Below are 11203 nucleotides of genomic sequence, written 5' to 3'. Positions count from 1 at the left end.
CCATGTGCTCATTAGAGCAGGCAGGGTTCTGGGTCAGAATAAATCTATCAATACTATAATGTACTAATGTTTTTTGTGGCAGCAATGAAGCCTCTGGCACTAATTTGCTGAGCTGTGCTGATGTTGCAGAGGCTGAGCAGCGATCATATTGCAAACTGAGCAGCAGAGGAGGCCTAAGAAAGAGGGAGCTTTGAGTCAGGGTTGCTGAAGAAAGGGAGGGAATGATAAAGAGGAGGCTGGGTAAAGGAGAAGGCAGGCATATTGAGACAGGCTATTTTAAGGAAAAATGATAAGCAGCAGCGAATAGGAGAGAAGATGTCAGCAAGGTGCCACATTGAGAACCCTTTAGAGCGGATGTCTGCAGGACAAAAGAAAAGGGATTGTTGGAGTTCTGCACAGGGAGTAGGGAAGGAAGAGGGAAGGATCTTATAAGCACAGGGGAAGCAATGGCTTTATGAAAAGAGAAATGGAAGCCAGAATGGAGCACAGGAACATAAGGAAGTAGAGATTTTCTACAGGAAAAGTCTGATGAATGATTGACCACAGCTGTGGCCTTGGGTCTCTAATTTAGAGCTAGATTGATGGAAATAATCTACATTAAAAGATGCTTGAGCTTTGGTTGTTCACTCAGTATTATGTATTCAAAGCGTTAAGATACTTCTACAACACATAGCTGAAGTTTAATATACACATCAGTGCACACTGATTACTAGGAAAGAAATCTGAAAACAGCTCATTTTCACCTCCCTTAAAATTAGCACATGACAGGGGCAAACTTTTTAGCACAGAGCAATCAGCTGTGGAATAAGGAATGAAAAGGATTTCCAGTGACAACTTGTTTGCAAAAATGAAGGTGGTCACCAGCCTTTCATGTAGAAATATATGAACTGTACAACTATCATTTGGCAGAATTTTTACTAAGCATGGTTGTCTCTATTTTACATAAGCATTTATTATAGAATGTGTGTGGAAAAGCTGTATACATGCATATGTATGTGTACTGTTAAATAATGTCATTGCTGGACATAGCAAAATTCTTAAACAGTATCTATTCTCAATGGTGACAGATGAATTCTTGGATTTAGCCAAATAAGCATTTCAGTATTTTCAAATGCTCCCGTTCACAGTCTGTATGTTCTTCTCTGCCAACTAAAGCCCTGTGCTAACCCTGAGTATGTTGTTGTGAGGGTGGGGGGGAGTGACCACCTTTAACATACATTCACACATCAACAAGCTTTCAAATATTTGAAATGAATTTAGCTGAGTAACAAACTACCTGAAAAATGCTAAGAAAGATTAAATATAACTACTGCTGATCTATCAGTTATAAATAGATACCTATGGATACATGTGCTCGAGTTGTTCTTTATTACTACAAATAGGTATGAGGCACCTGAACGTAGATGCCCTATTCCAGTATAAAAAGCAGCCAGACAAAGCAGTGAAATATCAATGAATGTTATCTTTAGTTTTACACTTTCACACATCCAGTATATGCCCATTATACAGGCTCTGATTCTTTAATTCTATATTTGCTGTTTTCTCCTTGCTTATGTCTTGATTTCTTTTTTTCTGTTTCTTTCTGCAGTGCTGGAAAAGGTTGCTGATATCATTAATCTAGCACTGAGCCAAATGCAATAAAATATTTTGAATTCAATTGGGCTCTTAGGTTAAAATGCCATTAATATTCACATATGTGTCAGGGCTTCCCCAATGTTCATTTCCTTGGGCCATTTCAGAGAACCCCCATGTTTTAGGACTGCTGGCTGTGGTCTAGAAAGTATAGTTCACCTATTCGTAGGTAAGTGGCGTTTAGGCAATCCACCGTTTTCCCAATTTTTCAGAAATCGTCTGAGAAGGACCACCCCCAGTTTCATATTTACCAGGACTGGCAACAATCAGATGCAAAAATGAACCAGCATAGAATAAGGTAGCAATTCCCACATAAGATAGTCAGGAAGTAGGTTTTATCTGCATAGGGCTATAATAACAACTAGCTTTTATAACAGAAGAAACCCAAAATATGCTTGGACTTAAATATAAAATTTGAAGTTTATTTTGTTTTTGTTTCAGTCAAGTGTGTGTGTGTGTGTGTGTGTGTTTAGTCAAGAATTTTCATATTTCAAACTAGATTTTTTAACTCTAGATTTGCATATCTTATGCTCACATGAATGATAAGCAAATGGTAATCTTCTAATAAAAAAATAGTGTTGGCCTATCCCTATTGTCTTTTCATGGCAGCACTTTGTGTTTGAAGAGCACCTTGATATTGGAGAAATTCTGTGATGAGTTGTTAGGCAATTAGTAAAGAATAATAATGTATCATGCAGGTAATGGGGCAATGTCATTACACATTTTAAAATATTAAGCTTTTATGCTATAATAGAAAACATTATCTACCTAATGATTTGTGACTGAGTCCAGCTATCCTACCAAGATATTCTAACAAGCTTAATATATAGCCGCCAAATTTCCCTTCAAGTGGTGACTAGCTAATCTCATTTCTAAATATTTAATCTTTCCCAATTTATTTATTTTTAATCCTACTTCAAGTTGTGTGTTTTCTTTTCCCACAAGATAATAGAACAAATAGCTCTCCTTATCAAGATCTTGCAGGACATTGTCATTTTTATATAGTGAAGTATAAGTAGGTGGAGGGACTTTCTGTCCCGTCCCCCCATATACTATCAGAAGCAAACATTTTGCCATTTATTTTGACCAAATACATAATCCTAATTGTAGAATTATACAGTTCCAGAGTGGTTGCTTCATTAGTCTACAATCACTCCTAGCCCTACTTACCTGAAAGTAAGCTCCACTTAGGAGTAGACATATTTAGGATAGCACTGCAGCACAACCAACAGACATGTGACACCTTGAAAGGCTAACCAATTTGTTGTAGCAAAACATAGCTTACATTTTTTAAAATAAGCAGCTCCAAATGGTTTAGCCTTGGGGCTAAACCCCTGATTATCTGGGTTGTCCTTTTCTATATGTTCCCCAGGTTTATGGTATTGATTTTAAGGTGAGGCAAAATGAACTGTACAATATTCCTAATGTGGCTTTACCATGGAGTTGTATGAAAGTATTGCAATACCAGCAATTTTATTTTCATTCCTTTTCCTAATCCCTGAAATTTAATTTGTTTTTTTTCACAATCACACAGTCTCTTCCCCAATTAGGTACTGCCAGTTCAGACCTTTCAAGTATGTCTGTGGACAGAATATTTTTGACCCTAGTGAGTATTGCCTTAGAATTACTTTCATTGAACCCAATCTGCTTGACCTTCATCAGTATTGGAGAACCCAATTTGCTTGACCTTCATCCTTTTAAGCCCCAGAGATAGACAAAAATGGAACAGTCTCCCCTCTGGTTTTCCACTGAACTGGCTGGCTAAGGAGCAGGGTGCTATTTGCATATAAACTTTAAATTTTAAAGGAAAACAGGCTAGTTAGAGCAACAACTGCCAAAGTTAGCACTTTGTACTTTTCTGAAGTACCAAAACTACAATCCTGTTGTATGGAGAATTATGGCCCTCTCCACTGTTAGAGAGATTTTCGAAGAGATGTAGTGAGCCAATGGTGCACATTCAGGCTATACTACTACTAGTTCACATATGCACCTTCATTATTTAAATTACTTTTGACTGGCAGCTGAACATGTAAATTAACAACATTGAAAAGCACTGCTAAAGTGATGGGAAGAGATACAAAACTTTCATCTAAGATGTTATATGCCAGATGACCCATTCACACATCATCTTATGAGCAAACCTCCCATTAACGGGATGACCATACACCGGCAAGATATGTATTTCTGCATTAATAATCACCAGAAGTTCAGATAGCTAAAAGTGTTAGTTTCTGCATTTTTAAAATGCAGAGCTGGGTATTGTTACGTTTCACCCAAAAGTTGAGGAGGTTCCTTTTTTAGGATGCAGTTTTCTCGTTTTTAAAGGCTTATGTAGGTGCATTAAATTTATCTTCCTGAGTTGGTTTATTGAATGTTCAGGGTTGGGCATTTTATAGTCAAGATGTTACATACTATACATTTCACTCTTTGATCTGAATATACCTTGATTTGTGTAATATAACTGAGATGTGTAATAGGCATACTGTCACAAAAACAATAAATTTAGCATCCCAGGCAATGCTAGAAAGGTTCTCAAGGATGCCCCGCTCACCTGGACTACAAGGGCAGGGCTGATCCATTCTGCATGTTTCCAGCACACCAAGAAAATAGTTCCTAGTGGACTTCAATGTGCTGGAACCGGTAGCAGCTCTCCTTTTTCTTATCCTGTCTCTGTTGTACCATGCTGGAGTGGGATGCCGTTTTCAGCGTCCCAAAAGATGTGACGATAAGACCGTGGAGCTTCAAGCTAACAGCATGATATATTTAGAATATTTCATTGCCAGCGCTTGGCTCCCTGCTGCCTTCAAATAGCTTCATGATTTTTTTCTGTGCATTTTAGAGTCTCACGCCTTTGTGGCATGGGAGACAGAAAATGTATGAATGAAAATAACATCAAGTTCACTAACAATGCATTCCTAACCTAAGGCTGCAATCCTTACCCCGGTTACCAGGCAGTAAGACCCACTGAATTCAGTAGGACTTATGTCTGGGTACACATGGTTAGTAATCCATTAGTGTTCTTTCTTTTTCTTTTTTGCTCTTGATGTGTAGAGAGAGATTATGTAAGTATAGCCGTGAGTCGTTTCTTTATAAAGCAAACTCGCATGTGGAAGCATGGATGAAGACAAGCTTTGCCTCATGCTAATGTTTGGCAGGCTCTTCAGGGACACCTCAGATAGACTTCTGGTTTCAGGTAGCAGACACTTCAGAAATACTTGTTCTGGAAGACACGTAAGAAGCATTGGTACTTTTGCTTTTCAAATTGTCTTCTGCCGATTAAGTCTATGGACTTGTATTATAATGTAAAGCTATTATACAATGTAAGTTGTTTGTACATAGTTGCAGCCTGGACAATAGCACTGCATATTTCTTTAAACATAGCAAATTGTAATGTGGAGCACATTTGCCATGGCATGTGCAGCACCTGTGCTCTCCGCTCTTACTTTACTCTCTTAAGTAATGTGACAGTATAATTAGGTTTGGGATACTAACCCAAACCATGATCAAAGCTAGCACTTTAAGTACTTGTAGTCACTTTTCTTCTTACTATATGGAGCACTGCACTTTTATAAATACTAGTAGCACTGAGTTTCAAACTTTTTTTGCCCCCATATTTGTGTAGTCTTTACAGGGTGTATGTTTAACAAAGGGTAATGGCTGTATGAAAATAGATTTTCATGAATGTGGCCACTGCCTGGTGCCTAACTTTTATTTTATTTTATGTTTTAAAAAATTATAAACTGCTGAAAAGGGGGGTGAGATCCAGACTATATGTTGTATCTGTAAATGGAACCGTCCCAAATTGCTGACATCTAGACAAATCTGATTTAAAAAGCCAACCCAAAAAATGTGCATATGTACACCCAAAGGAGCAAAGGCTTTCAAAAACATCAAAACTTTTAAAATACCGTAAGTAAGAACAGCACAAGAGCTTGTGTTTTAAACTTTGCATTATATTGACAGAGTATGAAGTAATTAATGTGGTTTTAAATGTAGAGTTCTGTAGACATAACGTTTGGTAATGGACGTTTTTAGCATGGGGAATTACCTTGGATAGGCAAGAGTCACTCACAGCTATAGTTCACTGTGTGCATAAGCATTGCTTAAGCAGTTAGGAAAAAATTATGTACTGTTTCTGTAAATTAGTTTGACTTATACTGTATTGTATTTTCGACCGTAAAACAATTTCCCCCCCAGCAAGGTAGAACTACAGTGCATTAGAAGAAACTGTCACTAGTTATGCTATTGCATTTGTGGAATGCTCTTAGCTTACAGAAAGTTTACTAAGGTTGGGTGGAAGTTTCTACACAATCATTAAATTTCTGTTGGTTACAAATAAAAACATCAGGATCTTTGTTCTACTTACCGGTATAGAAGAAACTGACCTAAAGAAATAATAATGCATTGTCTAATTTATATCCTTACCATCAACAAACGTGCTAGCTCTACATTATATGAAACCCTTAAATGTGCTGTTCCAGGTTTACTTCATGTTGCTAAATACCTTAAGAACTTGGAAATAAATTAACTTTTAAGGCCTGGGCAGCTTACAAAAAATTGAACCATTTTGTGCAAATATTTTTTTCTTCTGAATACAACTGTTTTCTAGATATCACTCAATAAATGCTAGGGAGATTCTTTCTAAAGAGCCCAAAATATTCATACTCTTTAATGTTCTCATGTGCCCTCATTCAGCTGGCACAATGCAATTACTGAAGCTAGCCTCTGAGGATTAGAAACTATACACAAACAGTTGTTAAGTGCACTATTTATGGTGGCGTCCAGATGTTGAGACTGCATGTACAGTTCCCGTTACTCTCTCCTCATGAAGAACCAGAAATGCAGCCCTAATAAAATGATTAGTGTCAGCAGAACCCATTGTTTGTTCAAGGATGAGGAAGGTTCAAACACAAGGCATATTGATTAGGAACACACAGAGCTTCATTGGGACCTTAGTTTTAAAGTGCCCTGTGATGTGTTACCAGTCTTGACTAATAAATTAATTGAATTTTGCACAGTCCACTTTCATATCAGTAATGATCCTGAATGAGTTTTAGGAACCCACGTGATTTTATTACGATATAGTGACTATTATCAGTCATGTTGATTCCGCCACATCAGTGATATCTGTCTCATCAACTCTAAAAATGTAATGATTTATTCCAAATTCAGAGCATTATATTATAAGAATGTCACTCTTTACACTGACCTAACCTAAATATATTTAACTAGAATAGTCAGTATATTTAGTCCCTTTGCTAGTTGTGATTAAAATTATGTGAAAGAGCTTCTATAGTCAAATGGAAAATTGTGTAAAATGTACTAAAAATCTAGCAATGTCCCCTTTTCTAAGCTAATATACAATAAAATATTACAATATGATCCACAGATAGCTGAAGCATTAGATATAAAGGGTCGGATTCAAAGAACCATGCATGGTATTGCTCCCCTACCCCCTGGTCCTGCCAGCCTGCTACAGCTCCCTTACAAAGCTATTCCCAGAGTTGGGGGGCCTGTGCAGAGCTGCGCTCAATATTGTGCCTGGGGTTGCATCTAGAAAGGTGCATGTATGGACCTCTTTGGATCCCATCCATCGTAGTTTTAATCCAGACAAATTTGCCAGGCTAGTTTTGTGGATCGTGTCTACAGTAGGCTAAACGGTTTGCAAGGTATATATATATATTTACTTATACAGATTTAGGGGAAAAGAAACTATAAAATTGGTGGTCCCCTTCAACTAGACATCTATTTTCCCAATGTTCTTTTCTTAGCCTGAAGATAAAATGTTCATGTAAAAATATTTCTAAGGAATAATGAGCTGCTTTTTAAAAAAAGATAAAAACATTGTAACGGCACACAGGCAGTGTTTTAACCTTAGTCAATGGTGGGTTTGTTTTTCTTTTCAACAGCATGTGTAGTCATTTTAATTATCATTTTAGTATTCCTCCATAAGTGTAACGGTAATTTTGCAGCTGCACCTATAATCAGAATATGGCATTACAACAGTCAAGTTACTCAAAATCATGTGCATAGCAGGTAGCGGTTTACTCTGTGTGTGTATTCTTCCCCAATGGTACTATTCTTCAGTAGGATATTCTTAACCAAAAGGTGTGTTAAAGTCATGGCATGAAAAATTGTAAATGTAAACGAGTACATGTAATGCTAATTTAAAAGAATTTTCTTAAATTTATGTGATGCTTAATATTTCCTTAGAAAATTTGTTTTAAAGGTAGATCACTGTTCTGAAGGATGTTGGTCCTAATGGAATAAAAATAATGGAAATAAAATGCATGTGTTACAATTGTAGACATGGTAAAGAATTAAATGTGAACTTACTGTACGATACCGACTCTGTTTTCAAACAATCTGTTTTGCTGTTCTATTGTTAACATATATTTAAAAAGCAAATGTACTGTAACTTAGCACTTTTTTTCCTATGTGCCCTGTTCTCACTATACTAGAGGTACAAAATGGCATAGGTGTGGAACATGTAATCATGCCTGCATGTATATTTCAGGGTTTTTGCTTTTCTTGATGTACAAGACTGGTCTCTGCAGACATCATCTTAAGTGCAAAACCCTCTCTATCTATTGACTTAAACTGTTACCTTACACAGTTCCAGAAATGTTTTTAAAGCAACTTAAGTTCAGGGTCTCTTTACATGATCTCTTTTCTAAAAGATAAGCGTTGGCCATTAAAGAGTAGACCTTGGGGATAATTCGTTTGAGCTCCTAAACACCTAGCTGAGGATGTAATCACATATGCCTTTAACAGGATGACATTTAAAGTTTTTGAATGTGGCATCCCCACACTTGCCATCAAGCAAGTACAGATTTGAAAGGGATGTACTGTATACTGCAAAACCCAGAGAGAGATCATGCCAACAAGAAATGGCCAGAAATGACCACTTTGCTTGTATGTCTATATGCATGGAGTGGGGAGCAAAGAAAAGAAAAGTGGAATTAAGGGCATATGCAAATCTATCCTGAGACAGCACCACATATAGGTGTCACAGTAAATTTGCTTAATTTCATTACAAGCATTGCAGAACATCAGAAAATGAGGAAGAATGTACTCTTGTGAAGAGACATCTCAAGCAGGACACAGTAACAGGCTAACAATTAAATTCCGTATTTTGCCATCGCTTCTTGTTTGGGTGAAAGAATTAAGACTCGGGGTCCTGTTCACTTGAGGTACTTACAAAAATGAAAAGGGAGGCATTCAAGTACATGGATATATTGAATACGAGCCACTGCTTATTGAAGGAGGGTATATTTTCCCAGAGCAAAGTGTTGAGTACGGACAGGTAAAGGGTCTTAGTGAGAGATGCTTGAAGAGGAAGGAATACAAATTATTTTGGTTGTGCTGCAATCAAAACAAGCCTTAGGATAGATAAACACACACACACACACATGCACTGAATGACACATTTCAGAGCAAGGCTGAATATTCTCTCACATTTAAAGAAAATCTGTGTGGCTCTAGTAAGCTAGCATGACAGAGAAAAATGGTTCTAACACAGCCTTTTTCTGATATGCTGATTTTTCTGTACAGGAGTTTGTAATATGGAGAAGCTTTAAGTCTTGTGGTCCCTTGTCTTCTGAAGTAGCACAGTCCTGGCAGGACTATACTGCATGCATTTTCTGAACATGTGGGGGAACTCTAAGCTAGTCAGCACATGACGATACACAGCTTGAATGTGTGATCCACTTCCATTGAAGGATTACGTAGGATGAGAGAGCTCCGATTACCTATTCAAATCCATATATATATATGGTCATCATTTTAATCAGTGTGATAAACATCAATGCATGAACTTCTTCAAGTAATTAAAAAGCTCTGTTTTTTAACTAGGCTGGGATTGAGAAGTCACTGAATTTTTGCTGAGAGATGTCAGTAAACCAGGATCAGATGTGAAGCGGGAAAGTAAGGCTTATCTGTAGATCAGTATGTGCTGTAAAGCATCAAGCTCAAAACTAAGCAGCCAGGAGCCAGAAAACAAAGATCACAAACAAATGTACATGAATACTATGGGGCTCTCTTCAGAGGAAGAGGGATTCAAAAAGGCAAGGTAAGATTGACATAGTAATCAAGTTGCTTTAAATCTTACAGAGGTGATGAGTGAAATAGTAGTCAAGTTGCTTTAAATCTTACAGAGGAGATAGGCTTCAAAATCCATGTTAAAGGGAAGACAGGAGGAAGGGTGTTTAGGTGGTGGCAGGGTTTTAGTAGTGAAAAACAGGCATATCAGATGAGATATAAATGGCCATAATGGATGGCAGAGATATGTACAAAACCAATGGCAGGCACAGAGTTAAAAAAAAATGTCCAAGATCAGAAGACAGGTGTTCCTGGGATCAAAGGGAGGAGGGAGATGCATGGAGTCAAAACTTTGTATGGAGAAAATGGAACTAGGAGGCTTAGTGATGATAGTCAATGAGGTAGAATCATTATGGCTTGTTACATTCCAAGGCCACTGCTATGTGCAGAGAGAAGATTTGTAAAAAGGGAGTATTCTAAAGATTTCCACCCTGTTAGCAGTTTTTAGCTCTGTCAGGGTACAGGGCTAAAAGCTTGGTAGCACCCAAATATTAAACTCTCCCGTGGTCTGCTGTAAGTTTATTCATAGACTGATTACTGCTTCCAGGCATTTCTCTAATTATTCTATAGCATTTCTTCACATTGGACTGTTAAAGGTAAACACACAAGATGAAGTGAAGCTTAGATTAAAAATGAGTACCTAGAGCTCTTAAGTTTAAACTACTTAATAGTTTATCTCACTTTGAATTTTTTAAAAAGTTGAATCATTTGCCCCTGATTCCACTACCCGTACAATGCTTCATTAGTTTGGTTTTTGAGGCCATGTAAATACCCGACCCTGAAATTCAGACTAAGTAAGCCTATCAGCAAACTCCGTGTTACACTCAAGATTTGCTTCTAAAAATCTTCAGCATACTCTAGTATTAACGGGGTGTTCAGATGTGACTTGTCATGTACTGTACTCAAAGGTTCATTGATCAGTGACTGTATTGTACTGTATGAATAATCATAAATTGCCTTGTATTGTTTATAATAAGACTGTACTAAGTACCACACAGATTTCCATGTTCCAAGTTTGTCAGCAATGCATGTGGGCAGTTAGGTCCTGAAACTATGTGGTGCTAACTCTTCCATATCTAATGGTGCTTTTGTGGATGCTAACTGCTGACATGCTGGGGAGAGAAAAAGCTTGAAGTTGAAAAGTGTCTCATCCGTTCGTAAAAGTAAAAAACAACCATGATTTAAACTTGAATTGTTTCACAGTACCATTGACAATCCGGTGTTTTATATGTGTGTACTTTTTATTGGGTTTTCAGATGATTCTTCAAAAAGCAGCTCTCTCATTTCTCCTATAAATGGATTTGTATTTGACCCAGGCAATAGCCTTTTCATGTTGACTGCTTATCCCTGCATCTCTGTTTGAATCCGGTGAATATTCAGCCTGCTTATGTATTTTCAGGGGGGGGGGGGCAGGGGAAGTCACATGAGATGTTCTTATTCACACAGTCATTCCAGAAGAGTAAGACAGTTT

At 37.4% G+C, this 11203-nt stretch overlaps 2 long non-coding RNA genes across 2 annotated transcripts; both read left to right on the top strand.

Moving 5' to 3' along the window:
- Positions 1 to 6026, top strand: LOC310668205. The gene is made up of 2 exons (XR_014506659.1): positions 1 to 3810; positions 3848 to 6026. It is a non-coding gene; the product is annotated as an uncharacterized lncRNA (long non-coding RNA).
- Positions 6027 to 9140: 3114 nt separating this feature from the next.
- Positions 9141 to 10937, top strand: LOC310668204. The gene is made up of 2 exons (XR_014506658.1): positions 9141 to 9746; positions 9791 to 10937. It is a non-coding gene; the product is annotated as an uncharacterized lncRNA (long non-coding RNA).
- Positions 10938 to 11203: the final 266 nt, after the last annotated feature.

This window comes from Podarcis tiliguerta, assembly GCF_965153285.1.
Source record: "Podarcis tiliguerta genome assembly, chromosome: 17".
In the NCBI taxonomy this organism is placed as follows: Eukaryota; Metazoa; Chordata; class Lepidosauria; order Squamata; family Lacertidae; genus Podarcis; species Podarcis tiliguerta.
This window is presented reverse-complemented; position numbering and strand designations above follow the sequence as displayed.